This window comes from Muscardinus avellanarius (assembly GCF_963383645.1).
Source record: "Muscardinus avellanarius genome assembly, chromosome: 10".
Classification (NCBI taxonomy): Eukaryota; Metazoa; Chordata; class Mammalia; order Rodentia; family Gliridae; genus Muscardinus; species Muscardinus avellanarius.
The window spans coordinates 52594422-52610793 of NC_137796.1; the positions used below are offsets into that span (position 1 = coordinate 52594422).

Here is a 16372-nt window from a genome sequence, read left to right on the forward strand (position 1 = left end):
GAAAAAAATGGCTATAAGAACTTATTGTACACAAGACAAATTGTATATGTGTGTAGTGGAAACTATAAAAATAGGAAGAAAACTAAAAAATCCTAAGAGAGTACAAAGGGATGGATTAGTGGGAAATTTCATCTTTAGCTGACATGTATTATGTGATATGACACTTTTCTGTTGGGGGCCTGGAGGCAGCACCATTAATATGTGTATATGTCAATGCCAAGTGTTATGTTGCATGTTTATTTTACTCTTTAATGTTTTAATACAGACTGTGTGGGCAGAGTGAGAAGAGAAGACCGTTACGGTTTCTGGAAACGTTGAGCTCTGGGGAAGAAGCTGATGTTAAATCACAGGTGAGGGACATTTCAGTGATACTGTGGATGCTGTATCATCCAGGACTCAGGTGATTGCAATGTTCCGGAGTTTCTTCCTCAAAGTTAATGTAGGGCAAACTGTACAGTGTATAGGAGCAAGCATTTTGTTTTGTATGTGGTAGTGGAGATTGAATGCAGGGGCGATCTACCTCTGCACTATTGTCCCAGCCTTATAATTTTTTTTTATTTTGGGTTCTGGGGATGGAACCGAGGGACATTATTCTACCTCTGAACTACACCCCAGGCCTATATTTATTTTATTCTTTATTTTGAAACAGAGTTTCACTGAGTTCTAAAGGGCCTCACTAAGTAGCTGAGACTGTCCTTGAAACATATCCTCCTGTCTCAGCCTCCCAAGTGCTGAGATTCCACGCGTGTGCCACCAAGCCCGGCTTTATATTTCATTTTGAGATAGGGTCTCACTAAGTTGCTGAGACCGATCTTAAACGGCAATTCTCCTTTCTCAACCTCCCTAGTACTGGGATTACAGGTGTGCACTACTGCACCTCTCTGACTAAGTATTTTCCTTCTGCATTTGATAGATTTTGCTTTAAGGTTTATAATTTTAATGTGTTTATCTGGTTAGCTAACATTTAACCTCTTTCCTGTCTTTCAAAGTCAAGTCGTTTAAAGACAACAGCTTCACATGCTAAATGTTGATTTCTATCAAAGATGAATAATGCGGCTCTTTCCTCTGACCCTGAGCTAATTTTCCTGTCACTCCTTTAGTACCAGGCTACACATTATAGCCTTTCTTCAAATTCACACTCAGCTTTCTTACTATTTTCTTAGGGTTTCTAATGCTTTGCTTTAATTTCCGAATACAGAAGACTTTTGACTTTACAAATTGGTTTTGTTAGGTTTGGAGACTTTATGTGCATTAAATTATGGAACACATATTTCTGCATATGATTCCATTGCTCTATATGTGTAGAAATGTAAAATTATGTCTTCCAGAGACTGAGACAGGAGGATCACACAGGTTCGAAGCCAGCCTCAGCTACTTAGTGAGACCCTGTTTCCAAATAAAATATAAAATAGATCTGTATAGCCCAGAGGTAGGAAGCCTCTGGGTTCTACCCCCAGTACCACACCAAAAAATGTCCATTCTACTCAAAGTGATTTAAAGATTAAATTCAAATACCAATGACCTTCATCATGAAACTAGAAAAAAACAATTCTGAGATTTATATAAAACCACAAAAAAGGTCGCGCGCGGGGCACGCCAGACCCCTGGAGAAACCGGGCCCAGTAAAACGCTGGGTTCTGGGCGGGGGTCTCGCACGGGGCACGCCAGCCGGGGCGGGGTCGTGGGACTCTGGGCCCGGGGCCAAAATGCTTGTAACACGCCAGACCCATGGAGAAACCGGGCCCAGTACCCTGGGACCCGGGCGAGGGTCAGGCTGGGAACGCCAGCCAGGGCCCGGGTCGCGAGACTCTGGGCCCCAGGCCGAAATGCGCGTAACACGCCAGACCCCTGGAGAAACCGGGCTCAGTACCCTGGGTTCCGGGCAGGGGTCGCACGGAGCATGCCAGCTGGGGCCCGGGTCATGGGACCCTGGGCCCCAAGCGGAGTAGGGCAGATCACTCTGGACCCATGGGGAAACAGACAGGGTTACAGTGCTACTGAGTGCCTGATCCCACTACCTCCTCAAACCACATATACTGTCTTCTCTCATTAAAATAAAAAAATTTTAAAAAAGGAACAGAAAAAGAAAAAGAAAAATATTGGAGAGGAGCTAAGAAAGCCGCTATGGATGCCAGGACACTGGAGATGAAGACAAAACTTATCTAAATACACTGGAACTTATGGAAAAATTCCCCGTGAAAGAGGATTGCTATTTCTGTATATTGTTAAGAATCTCGGACATCACCTGTAAGGAGAGAGTTTAGCGGAAACCAAGGAGAAAGGTGGTGTTGAAAGAGTTCTCCGCGATGGTGGAGGAGACTTGTATTCAGGAGAAGCAGAAATCGGAATCTACCAACTTTATTTTTTTGGAATTACACCAAATGTTGAATGCTACCATCACGCATGCATAGGAACACTGGACAACATTCAGAGTGGAAAAAGAGCCTGGGAAGGATTTGAAATGGTGAAGGCAGTGGCAATGCCAGTGGCCAGTACTCAGGGGAGGCAGAGATCTGATATATTACACCTGGAACCTTTGAAATAATAACCACAGAGACAGTGATCGGAACCTGCTGAGGGGTTAGGCGGGCGCAGGGGCCAGTAGCCGACATCGGAGCTTGCTGTGAGGCAAGGCCACTACTGAGGCCTCCGTGGCTGGGATTGGAGCCTGCCGAGGGGTTAGACCGATGCTGGGGCCAGCGAGGCCAGCATTGGAGCCTGCCATGAGGCAAAGCTGGTGCTGGGGCCTCCGAGGCCGGGATAAGAGCCTGCTGAGGGGTTAGGCCGGTGCTGGGGCCAGAGAGGCCAGCATCGGAGCCTACCGTGAGGCAAGACCGGTTCTGGGGCCTCCAAGGTCAGGATAAGAGCCTGCCGAAGGGTTAGGCCGGTGCAGGGTCCAGCAAGGCCGGCACCGGAGCCTGCCATGAGGCAAGGACGGTACTGGGGCCTCCGAGGCCAGGATTAGACCCTGCTGAAGGGTTAGACCAAAGCTGGGGCTAGTGAGACCGGCATCGGAGCCTGCCATGAGGCAAGGCCAGTACTGGGGCCTCCTAGGCCGGGATCGGAGCCTGCCTTGAGGCAAGGCCGGTACTGGGGCCTCCGAGGCCAGGATAAGAGCCTGCCGAGGGGTTAGGCCGGTGCTGGGGCCAGTGAGGACGGCATCGCAGCCTGCCATGAGGCATGACCAGTGCTGGGGCCTCCAAGGCCGGGATCGGAGCTTGCTGAGGGGTTAGGCTGGTGCTGGGGTCAGCGAGGCCGGCATAGGAGCCTGCCTTGAGGCAAGGCCGGTACTGAGGCCTCCAAGGCCAGGATAAGAGCCTGCCGAGGGGTTAGGCCGGTGCTGGGGCCAGAGAGGCCGGCATCGGAGCCTGCCATGAGGCAAGGCCAATACTGGGGTCTCCAAGGCCAGGATAAGAGCCTGCCGAGGGGTTAGGCCAGTGCTGGAGCCAGTGAGGCCGGCATCGCAGCCTGCCTTGAGGCATCGCCGGTGCTGGGGCCTCCGAGGCCAGGATCGGAGCCTGCCGAGGGGTCAGGCCGGTGCTGGGGCCAGTGAGGCAGGCATCGAAGCCTGCCGTAAGGCAAGGCTGGTACTGGGGCCTCCAAAGCCAGGATAAGAGCCTGCCGAGGGGTTAGGCCGGTGCTGGGGCCAGCGAGGCCGGCATCGGAGCCTGCCGAGAGGCATGGCCGGTGCTGGGGCCTCCGAGGCCAGGATCGGAGCCTGCTGAGGGGTTAGGCCGGTGCTGGGGCCAGTGAGGCTGGCACCGGAGCCTGCCATGAAGCAAGGCCAGTACTGGGGCCTCCGAGGCTGGGATTGGAGCCTGCCAAGGGGTTAGGCCAGAGCTGGGGCCAGCGAGGCCGGCATCAGAGCCTGCCTTGAGGCAAGGCCGGTGCTGAGGCCTCCGAGGCCAGGATCAGAGCCTGCCTTGAGGCAAGGCCAGTACTGGGGCCTCTGAGGCCAGGATAACAGCCTGCCGAAGGGTTAGACCAGTGCTGGGGCCAGCGAGGCTGGCATCGAAGCCTGCCATGAGGCGAGGCCAGCATCAGAGCCTGCCGTGAGGCATGGCCAGTGCTGGGGCCTCCTAGGCCGGGAACGGAACCTTTTCGGGGTTAGGCCGGTACTGGGGCCAACGAGGCCGGCATTGGAGCCTGCCGTGAGGCTAGGCCGGTGCTGGGGCCTCCGAGGCCGAGATTGGAATCCTACCAAGGAGTTAGGGCGGTGCAGGGGCCAATGGCCAGCATCGGAGCCTGCTGTGAGGCAAGGCCACTCCTGCGGCCTCCAAGGCTGGGACCAAATCAGCTTAGGGGTTAGACTGGTGCAGGGGCCAGCGAGACCGAAACTGGGGCCTCCCATGAGGCAAGGCTGCTGCTTGAGCCAGCGAGGTCTGGATCAGTCCACTGAGTAGCCAGGCCACTACTGGGGCCATCAAGAGTGGGATCGGTACTTGCAACGCAGCATGCACAGAGAAATATCGCAGAAAATATAAATCAGACGCTTCTCCTAATCAGCAATAACTAGGAGGAAAGGGGCAACAGGAAGAGGTTGAGCTATAGAAAGGGCCCTATAGTGAAGCAACTAATGTGACCAATCAGAGGGTATGTAATACTGGAGGACGGAGCCTCTTTAAAATGCAGGAGGTACATAAACAAATGTATCAAAGTAAATCACCAAAGAAGCGTGGGATGGAGGGAGGGGGAGGGAATGGGATGGGGGCTGGAGGAAGGCTAACTGGATGATGTGTGCTTGTATATCCTCTCAAGTCTTGTACTCCAATGTGATTGATATATGACTACAATGCACCAATTTAAAAAATTAATTAATTTTAAAAAATAAATTAAAAATAAAACCACGAAAAAAAAAAAACCCTGAATATCCAAATCAATCTTGAGCAAAAAGAACCAAATATCTTCTTTGTTACTTGTTGCACAGCAATAGAAAACTAATACACACAATCACAATGGGTTTATGTAGCCAGTTCTAGAGTGACTGTTGGCAAAGGTTCGATACTATATACTTGCTTAGTTATTTCATCAACTTAGTTGTTCAGTACTTCTTTTTGTTTTTGTTTTCTTTTGTTTTGTTGTACTTTTATTGATGCATTATAATTATGCATCAAACTGAGGTGTAGAGTAACAGAAACATAATACACATAACTCTTGGGGCATTTCCCTCTGACTCTCAGCTCCTCCTCCCCTCCCCTATATATGTCTTTGGGACTGGCATTAGAAACTTAATATGCTTATATAGCATTGTGTCAACTTCTTTATGTCTCTATCCTCCCTCTTCCCTTTCTAGTGATTCTTTTTTTTTGTATTTTTATTTTTATTTTTATTTTTATTTTTTGTGGTACTGGGGTTCCTGGAAGCCCTTCTACCTCCGGGCTGCACTCCCAGACCTATTTTATATTTTTGGTATTTTTTGTTTTTTTTCATATTTATTTTTAATTGGTGCACTGTATTCATACATCATAGTGGGATACATACTTTTGTAGACATACATGCACACATTGCCCAGTCAGCCCCCACCCGATCCCCACCCCGTTCTCTCCCTATCCCCCCCTCCTATGCTTGGCTTAGTAGTTGACATCTAGTATTATAGCAATTTATCCAAAATTAAAAATGATAATCTCTCATAACAGTTTCATTTGTCTGATACCAAGCTTTTGATGACTTAAAGATAACATTTCAATGTTTCTTTTTGCTTTCTTTCTTACCAGAGAATCTATTTTTTTCTATTTTTTAGGTGAAACTATCATATATTTATATATTTATTTTTCAGAAAAAAAATCTATCCTAATATGGAATATGGACTCTAGGTACCCACATCGATCTTGAAAAAGAACAAAGCTAGAAGATATATATTTTCTGATTTCAAACCATATAAAGCTACAATAATTGAAACAGTGTAGTACTATTCTAAAGGCAGATATATAAACCATTGGAGTTAAATAAAAGCCTAGAGCTAAATTCTTCCCTATATTGTCAAGTTATTTTTGACAAGGTTTCCACGAACATTTGGTGGTGGTAATAATAATCTTTTAACTAAATATTGTTGAAACATAATAATTACATGGAAAAGAATAAAATTGGACCCTTACCTAATCCCATATACAAGTATTAACTCAAAATAGATAAAAGACCTAAATATAAATCTTAAGACTATAAACTTTTAGGAGAAAATCTGGGTCATAAAACCTCACAACATTGAAATTGGCAGTGTTTTCTTGGTTATAATTTCAATGGCACAGGCAACAGAAGAGTATACAAACTCCCTAAAAAATAAAAAACATATTGTATATCCAAAAACAATGTAACCAGAGTTAAGAGTTACTAATAGAATGGGATAAAATATTTCCAAATGCTATATCTGAAGGTATATTAATATTCCAATTAGAAATCCTAAGAATTAACAACAATAAAGGCAAACAATACCCTTTAGAGATAGGTAACAGACTAACATAAATAATGAATCTCCACAGATAACCAATCTTAGTTGTCTGTTGGATGGAAAATCTTGTTTCTCTAGTTCTGATGTGTGTTACCTATTTCTTCTTTGTAGTTAATCTCTTTGAGTATTTTCTCTAGTGCTGGTTTTGAAGACATAAATTCTTTCAGTTTCTGTTTGTCATGGAAGCTTCTTATTTCTCCATCTAATTTGATAGAGAGTTTTGCTGGGTAGGAAATTTTTGGCTGGAAGTTGTTTTCTTTCAAAATTGGGAATATGTTACTCCAAGCCCTTCTGGCTCTCATGACTTGGTTTGGGAAGTCTGGAGTGATTCTAATTGGTTTGCCTCTGAATGTCACTTGGCCCTTTGCTTTTGTTGCCTTTAAGATTCTCTGCTTGGCTTCCACATTGGTCATTTTGACAATTATGTGGCGTGGGGATCCTCTTCTCCGATCCTGTCTAAAGGTAGTTCTATACGTTTCCTGGACCTGCGTATCGACCTCTTGCTCTATGTTTGGAAAATTTTCTGCTATTACTTCCTTGAAGAGATTGTTGATCCCTTTAGTTTCACTTTCTTTTCCCTCCTCTATTCCAATTATTCTTAGGTTAGCTCTCTTAAAATGGGCCCATATTTCTTCAATATCAGATTCCTGCTGTTGGATATTTTTTCCTAGATTAGAAACTATGCGTTCATTTTTGGAATGATCATCTTCTAAGAGCGAGATTCTGTTCTCCATGTGTTCTAATCGGTTGTTTGTGCTTTGAATTGAGGCCTTTACTTCATTAATTGCATCCTTTATCTCTTTTTGGCTCTCTCTGAGTTCTTTTCGAAGCACCTCTATTATTTCTACAGTTATTTTCCTGATTTGATCTTCTAGAAATCTCTGATTTTCTGTTTTATTGGGTTCTGATGTTGTGGGGTTGTGAGCATTAATTGCTCCAGTATTATTCCTCTTTCCCATGATTTCGGAAGTTTGTGCCTTCTCTGGGTTCTTCCCTTGGGTCACTATGACTTCACTTAAGGTGCTCTGGATCTCGAGTCAGTAGTATCTCAGACCCCACTACTCCTTTACTGGGTTTTATCACAGAGTCTCTGACCCAGAGAGTCGATAGAGGCTGCTTTAGACCGTGGGGGGTGCCAGGTTGCACGTTCTCCTATGGTGTGATATCACTGCCACCGCCCCTCTCCCACTGGGTCAAGTCCCAGTGAGTACAGTACTGGGTTTTCTCCGCTGTGGCCCGCAATTTGACTCACTGTTCTTGAGTACGCAGATGTAGCTGTAGTGAGTTCCGTGCTGCTGCCGCTGGTGGCAATATGGCGCCGCTGCTACGCCCTCGGCTGTTGGGCTGGAGTTTTTTTTTTTTTTTTTTTTTTCTTGATTTTGATTTCCACTCTGAATCCCTGCAGCGTGTGCTGAGCTCAGACACTGGGAGCTTTAGATGTCCTCTGCGCCGAGAAATCCCGCCTGGCTGTTCCGCAGCGGCTCCCCTCGGCTTGCTGTGGCCGTCCCGTGAATTCGCCGGCAGTATGGCGCTGCTGCCGCGTCTGCCGCGTCCTCGGGCGTGAGGATATCCTCTGTGGCTCTGTTCTCAGTCCGCTTTCTCTCTGGAGCCTGGTGATTTTTTTTGTTTGTTTGTTTCTCTGGTGATGTTGTTTTCTGGCTATGAAAGGCGCTGATTTTGTGGTAATGGATATTTGTTGTTAGCGGGGCTCTTAAGCCCCGCTTTTCTCGGTCGCCATCTTCCCGGAAGTCCTCCTAGTGGTTCTTTAGAGTGGATATTTTATGAGATTTCTGGGAGGTGTTTATGTTTGACTCAAGTCTTCACACTTCTTGCCCCTCCATGTCCCATCACGTGCTTCTACCCCAGAACTCTTTGGTTCTAAACATCTAGTCTTTTATTGTTCTTTACCTCAGCCCAACAGACCAACATTGGTCAGGGAAATTCTACCTTTTATCTACACCCCAGACCTATTTTTAATTTTTTTTTTTTGTTTTGAAACAGGGTCTTACTAGGTTGCTAAGAATCTCACTAAGTTGCTAAGGCTGTCCTCAAACCTGTGATCTTCCTGTCTCAACCTCCCAAGTTCTGGAATTACAGGCATGCACCATGGTACCTGGCTCACAGGAATTTCAATATATACTTCTCTCAGGTCACAGCTCATTCCACACAAACTTGATGACCAGGCCCACTGCTCAGAGCTCTGCACATTGGGAAGGTTTTCTCTCTCTGCTATATTTACAGATGACCCCTGAGCATGGCTATAATACTCCTCCAACTACTTTCAGCTTGCAACCACAACTCAAGCATCCTTCTCTATCAGCAACACACAGCATTTCACATATGAACTCAAGTATAAGCTGTGAAAGGGATGCCAGTGCAGCTATGGTGGTGATGCAGGGGCCTGGGTTACCTGCTCGTGCAGCTTACTCCTGTCCTCTGGTCCCACTCTGGCTCAATCCCAGATATACCCTTTCCATCTCACATGGAATGGTTCCAGACCCTAGAACCATTAGTCCTGACTAAGACTTGGTAAGTCTAACAGAACCCAGCTCATTATGGGTAGGTTTATAGTCATATTCACTTACTTCCCCATGGCCAAATAATTTTTTTAACCAGGCTCCTGTAATATACCAGGAGAAATTTCTCAAAAGGCACCAAGTTCTCTGCTGAGGATTGTGTGGTCTTACTTCAGGAAACCAGGAAAATGTGCTGTGATTGTTCTTTCAGGGCCTCCCATGAGCTCCAGACTTTTCCCATCCTTGATACTCCTAACACTAAACACCTACTGGCCCAAACCTTGGGTTCAGTGCACCTTGACATGCTGCAGAACTCTTTCCTATTCTAGACCCCACTCAAGTTGGCACCCATTCATATCCCTGGCTATATGGCCATAACACTTTTCCCAGCTGTGGGATATGTTGCCTCCAGAAACCAATAGAGAGTGTGCTTCCTTGTTATGTTGAGAATACAAGATGCGGTCAGTTTCTTTTGCTTTGGAGATGTCTCAGCACACTCCTAAGCATGATACCCCTAAAAACTTTAGTGAATGTTGGCCCTTACTTCATAGCATTTACCTTCCACTCTCTCAAGCCTATGTGTCTTATTATGGCCTCCAGGTTTATAGCCATCTCATAATCTTTTCTGATCAGCATGATAATGTTAATATAATGGATTACTGTGATATTCTGTGGGTATCCAGATAGTTTGTATTTAGGGGGATAATACTGCAATATCAAGAGACTCAACAAAATCCTGAGGAAAACTTGTAAATAAATGTTTTTGTTTATTCCTCATGACTGAAAACTTTTCTGACCATAGATTCCAATTCAAATAGAAGACAATGTGTTAGTCAAATAGACATCTCTAGGTACCTACATCTGAAGTCTTACTAGTCTGCTTAGCATAAATACCCTATTTTGCAGAGCAGCTGCAATCAGGGTTATTACTTGGCTGATTTAATGGTGCATTAAAATCATTCTACAGGATTCAAATCCGATGATGAAAGAAAACAAAATAGAATCTATGATTGGCTACAGTGTTTTATTTTTATTTTATTTTTTGGTGGTACTGGGGGTGGAACCCAGGGGCTTTCTACCTCTGGGCTATAATCCCAGACCTATTTTTATATTTTATTTGGAAACAGGGTCTCACTAAGTTGCTGAGAGCCTCACTAAGTAGCTGAGGCTGGCTTTGAACCCGTGCGATCCTCCTGTCTCAGCCTCCCAAGTACGGTGATTATAAGCGTGCACCACCACGCCTGGCTTACTACAGTCTTTAAGCCATTAGTCATGACACCAATACCTACCATTGCCCTGAGATTGGATTGTACTATATTTACTCTTTTATGTGGCACATCCACACAATGAAACTATTCAGCAATTAAAACAAATAAATTACTGATCACACAGGAATTTGGGTGGATTCCAAAGGCATAGTGCTAGAAACAACAATCTCTAAAGGTTATGTTCATACGATTCTATTTACATGACATTCTGGAAAACATAAAAATACTGAAGCAGAAAAACACATCTTTGGCTGCCAAGAGTTCAAAGTTCAGAGGATCTGAACACAGAGAACAGCACAAGGTAATTTTTTGAGGTATTCCAATCTTCAGTACCCAGCTTGTGTTGACAGAACCTCTGCATTTGGATAACACCACAGAACCTTTGGCCAAAATTGGTATATCTCACTGCATTGTGATATATAAGTAATATGATAATATGAATACACAGATTTAACACTACTAAAACATACACTAAAAATGGTTGCAATGGTGGCCTTTGATTTTTTTTTAGCACATTACAAACTTTAAATTGTCAGGCACATTCCAGTTCTTGGAAGGCTAAGACAGGAGGATCACATGTCCAAGGACAGCATCTAGAGCTGTGCTTCAAGTTTCTCATCTGCATATCTGGGCTAAGCTCGGAGTGCCCAGTAGCTGGGCATGGTGGCACACACCTGTAATTCCAGTATTTGAGAGGCTGAGACAGGAGGATCAAAGGTTCTCGGCCAGCCTCAGCTACATAATGAGGCCCTCTGCAACTTAGTGAGACCCTGTTTTAAAATAAAGAATAAAAAAAATAGGGCTGGGGGTGTAGCTCAGAGGAAGAATACCCCTGGGCTCCATCCCTGGTAACACACAAACACACACAAAAAAGAAGACATATTTTCCATGATTCATATCCATTTAAATTTACTGAAGTTTTCCATTTTTAATATGCTCCACATAAAAATAAAAAATAAATTAAGAAAACTAAAAATTAAAAGTAAAAACTTAAAAAGTAAATTTACCGAAGTTTTTACTGTTCTCTTATTGGTGCAACGCAATTATCCATGATAGTGGGATTCAGTGATACAGTCATATATGCATACAATATTACTTAATCTGTTTCCATGCCCACACCTCTCACCTCTCCCCCATGTGTGATAATGGGATTCATGGTGATACATTCATATATGTACAAAACACCATTTGGCCTCTTTCCTTCCTCTGCTTCCCCTTTGCTTCCCCTCCTCCCTCCAGCATACGCACCCCCACTGCTCTACTGACCTGCCTCCTGGTTCTCATAAAGTTCCTTCTCTCTCTCCAGCTTTCACATATGAGTGAAAATATGTGGCCCTTGACTTTCTTTCTTTCTTTCTTTCTTTCCTTCTTTCTTTCTTTCTTTTTTTTTTTTTTTTTGCAGTATTGGGGATAGAACCCAGGGGCATTCTACCTCTGAGTTACACCCCCCAGACCTATTTTTTATTCTTTATTCTGAAGCAATGTCTCACTGAGTTGCAAAAAGCCTCACTAAATAGCTGAGGCCATATGCAAACCACAATCCTCCGGTCTCAGCCTCCTGAATGCTGGGATTACAAGCATGTGCCACCATGCCCGGCTTGATTTTCTGAGTCTACCTCATCCCACTTTACATGATGTTCTCCAGTTCCATCCATTTTTCTAGAAATGGCATAATTTTGTTTCTTTTTCTAATTTTTTATTGGTGCATTGTAGCTATTCATTCATAAAGAAAAATACAATTACATCATTTACAGGGAAATGGATGGAACTGAAGGACATTATGCTAAGTGAGATTAGACAGTCATAAAAAATAGGAAATTAGATGATTTCCCTAATATGTGAAAGCTAGGGAGAAAACAGGTCATAGGAGGAACTCTAGATGAAGGAGATTCCATACATGAGCAAATAAGGTGACCTAACTGAGAGGATGAGAGGAAGAAAGAGGAAAATTCTCTAATGTACATGATGTACTTTAACAAACATCAATGTCAATCACTAGCCTAAACATGAAAAGAAGGGAGGGGGAGGGAATGGGTGAGAACTTGGAAAGGACTAAATGGGTGATGTATGCATTTATGTCCCCACTATCTTGCATCCCATTAAGATGTATGAATACAATGCACCAATGGAAAAAAAATTTTAAATACCCAACCAATAAGCAAGCAATTGAATTCAATACACATTTTGCAAAAGAAGAAATACAAATATTCAACAATATATAAAAACTGTTCAACATCATTAGCAATCATGGGAGTGCACATCAAAATGACACTAAAATTTCATCTTACTTTAGTTAGAATGGTAATCATCAAGAATACAAACAACTTCCGGGAAGAAGGCGACCGAGAAAAGCGAGGCTTAAGAGCCCCACTAACAACCAATCTCCATTACCACAAAATCAGTGCCTTTCATAGCCAGAAAACACCATCACCAGAGAAACAAAAAAAATCACCAGGCTCCAGAGAGAAAGCGGACTGAGAACAGAGCTCAGAGCCACAGAGCAGATACACCGGCCTCACGCCCGAGGACGCGACAGCAGCGCCATACTGCCAGAGGCAGGGGCGGGTTCACCGGACAGCTACAGCAAGCCGAGGTGAGCCGCTGCAGAACAGCCAGGCGGGATTTCTCAGCGCAGGGAGCATCTAAAGCTCCCAGTAGCTGAGCTCAGCACACGCTGCAGGGACTCAGAGTGGAACTCAAAACCAAGAAGAAATAAGCCAGCCTCACGGCCGAGGGTATAGCAGTGGCGCCATATTGCCACATGCGGCAGCAGCAGCAAATTCACCGAGTCCAGTACAGCTACATCTGCGTACTCAAGAACAGTGAGTCAAATTGTGTGCCACAGAGGAGAAATCCCAGTACTGTACTCCCTGGGACTTGACCCAGTGGGGGAGTGGCAGTGGCAGAGATATCACACCATAGGAGAACATGCAATCTGGCACCCCGCATAGTTTAAAGCAGCCTCTATCGATTCCCTGGGTCGGAGACTCTGTGATACAACCCAGTAAGGGAGTAGTGGGGTCTGAGATACTACAGACTCGAGATCCAGAGCACCTTAAGTGAAGTCATAATGACCCAAGGGAAGAACCCAGAGAAGGCACAAACCTCCGAAATCATGGGAAAGAGGAATAACACTGGAGCAATAAATGCTCACAACCCCACAACATCAGAACCCGATAAAACAGAAAATCAGAGATTTCTAGAAGATCAAATCAGGAAAATAACTGTAGAAATAATAGAGGTGCTTTGAAAAGAACTCAGAGAGAGCCAAAAAGAGATAAAGGATACAATTAATGAAGTAAAGGCCTCAATTCAAAGCACAAACAACCGATTAGACCAAATGGAGAACAGAATCTCGTTCTTAGAAGATGATCATTCCAAAAATGAATGCATAGTTTCTAATCTAGAAAAAAATATTCGACAGCAGGAATCTGACATTGAAGAAATATGGGCCCATTTTAAGAGAGCTAACCTAAGAATAATTGGAATAGAGGAGGGAAAAGAAAGTGAAACTAAAGGGATCAACAATCTCTTCAAGGAAGTAATAGCAGAAAATTTTCCAAACATAGAGCAAGAGGTTGATACACAGATCCAGGAAACTTATAGAACTACCTTTAGACAGGATCGGAGAAGAGGATCCCCACTCCACATAATTGTCAAAATGACCAATGTGGAAGCCAAGCAGAGAATCTTAAAGGCACAAAAGCAAAGGGCCAAGTGACATTCAGAGGCAAACCAATTAGAATCACTCCAGACTTCCCAAACCAAGTCATGAGAGCCAGACGGGCTTGGAGTAACATATTCCAAACTCTGAAAGAAAACAACTTCCAGCCAAAAATTTCCTACCCAGCAAAACTTTCTATCAAATTAGATGGGGAAATAAGAAGCTTCCACGACAAACAGAAACTGAAGGAATTTATGTCTTCAAAACCAGCGCTAGAGAAAATACTCAAAGAGATTAACTACAAAGAAGAAATAGGTAACACACACCAGAACCAGAGAAACAAGATTTTCCATCCAACAGACAACTAAGATTGGTTATCTGTGGAGATTCATTATTTATGTTAGTCTTTTACCTATCTCTAAATGGTATTGTTTGCCTTTATTGTTGTTAATTTTTAGGATTTCTAGTTGGAATATTAATATACCTTCAGATACAGCAATTGGAAATATTTTATCCAATTCTATTAGTAACTTTTAACTCTGTTTACATTGTCTTTGGATATACAATATTTTTTTAGGGAGTTTGTATACTCCTCTGTTGCCTGTGACATTGAAATCATATCCAAGAAGTCACTGCAAATTTCAATGTTGTGAGGTTTTATGACCCAGATTTTCTCCTAAAAGTTTATAGTCTTAAGATTTATATTTAGGTCTTTTGTCTATTTTGAGTTAATACTTGTATATGGGATTAGGTAAGGGTCCAATTTTATTCTTTTCCATGTAAGTATTATTTTTCAACAATATTTACTTAAAAGATTATTACTTCCACCACCAAATATTCGTGGAAACCTTGTCAAAAATAACTTGACAATATAGGGAAGAATTTAGCTCTAGGCTTGTATTTAACTCCAATGGTTTATATATCTGCCTTTAGAACAGTACTACACTGTTTCAATTATTGTAGCTTTATATGGTTTGAAATCAGAAAATATATATCTTCTAGCTTTGTTCTTTTTCAAGATCATTTTTGGTATCTGGAATCCATATTCCATATTAGGATAGATTTTTTTCTGAAAAATAAATATATAAATATATGATAGTTTCACCTAAAAAATAGAAAAAAAAATATTCTCTGGTAAGAAAGAAAGCAAAAAGAAATATTGAAATGTTATCTTTAAGTCATCAAAAGCTTGGTATCAGACAAATGAAACTGTTATGTGAGATTATCATTTTTAATTTTGGATAATTTGCTATAATACTAGATGTCAACCACTAAGCCAAGCATGGGAAGGAGGGATGGGGAGAGAATGGAGTGGGGATCGAGTGGGGACTGACTGGGTGATGTGTGCATGTATGTCTACAAAAGTTTGTATCCCACTATGATGTATGAATACAGTGCACCAATAAAATACATTAAAAAATAAAAAAAATAAAAATTAAGTTTTTAAAACAAAAAAAAGATTCTCTCCTTGGCTTCTACATTGGTCATTTTGACTATTATGTGGTGTGGAGAATCTTTAATCTTGTCTAAAGGGGGTTTTATAAGTGTCCTGTACCTGTATGTCAGTCTCTTGCTCTATGTGTGGAAATTTTTCTGCTATTACTTCCTTGAAAATATTGTTGAGCCCCTTGGTTTTACTTGATTTTCCCTCCTCTATGCCAATAATTCTTAGGTTGGCTCTTTTAAAATATACCCATATTTCTTCAATGTCTAATTCCTGCTGCCAAATTGTCTTTTCTATGTTATAAACTATGTGTTCATTTTTGGAGTGATCATCTTCTAGAAGCAAGATTCTACTTTCCACGTGGTCTAAGCGATTGTTTATTGTTTGAATAGATGTCTTTACTTCAATTATTACATCCTTTATTTCTTTCAAACTCTCTCTAAATTCTTTTCCAAATTCCTGTATTAATTCTACAGTTACATTTCTGATTTGACCTTCTGGAGATCTCTGCAGTTCTGTGTTATCAGGTTCTGTAAATGTGGAGTTGTGGGAGCTCATTGCTCCTTTGCTGTTCCTCCTTTTCATGATTTCAGATGCTTGTTTCTGTTGCTTTTGGTAAATTATCTGTTTCTAGATGTCAGCTGGTATATCTAATGGGAGTTTGCATTGTAATCAATAGTGAATGTTGAGGAAGGAGAGAAATGCAGGAGTAAATGGGAGAATAGGGTAAATCTCAGATAGAGTCTAATAGAATGAAAGTATGAGTTTTGTAGAGCAGTATATACTAGGGATTAGAGATAGTAAGAATAAAGTATTCTGAACCAATGTAGAGTTTGTGGAGTAATGATATGGAGTGGGTTTGATACAAGACAAGAAAGAGATAAAAAGCAGACGCAAGATAGGAAAGGGATAGTGAGAAGAGAGTTGGTATGTACAAAGGAAAAAGCTTGGGAGAAGGTTTGGGAATAGGTTAAAAATAAAAAAATAAATAAAAACAACAATAAAACCAATCAGGTATACAAGGTCATATACCAA

General features: G+C 42.7%; 1 pseudogene across 1 annotated transcript in view; it reads left to right on the top strand.

Moving 5' to 3' along the window:
* Window positions 1-16372, top strand: part of LOC308268462 (cytochrome P450 2A13-like) — a 53156-nt pseudogene that overhangs the window by 19702 nt on the left and 17082 nt on the right. Inside the window, exon 4 of the transcript in view lies at window positions 266-350. The product of the transcript in view is annotated as a cytochrome P450 2A13-like (transcript). The remainder of the gene's footprint in view (window positions 1-265; window positions 351-16372) is intronic.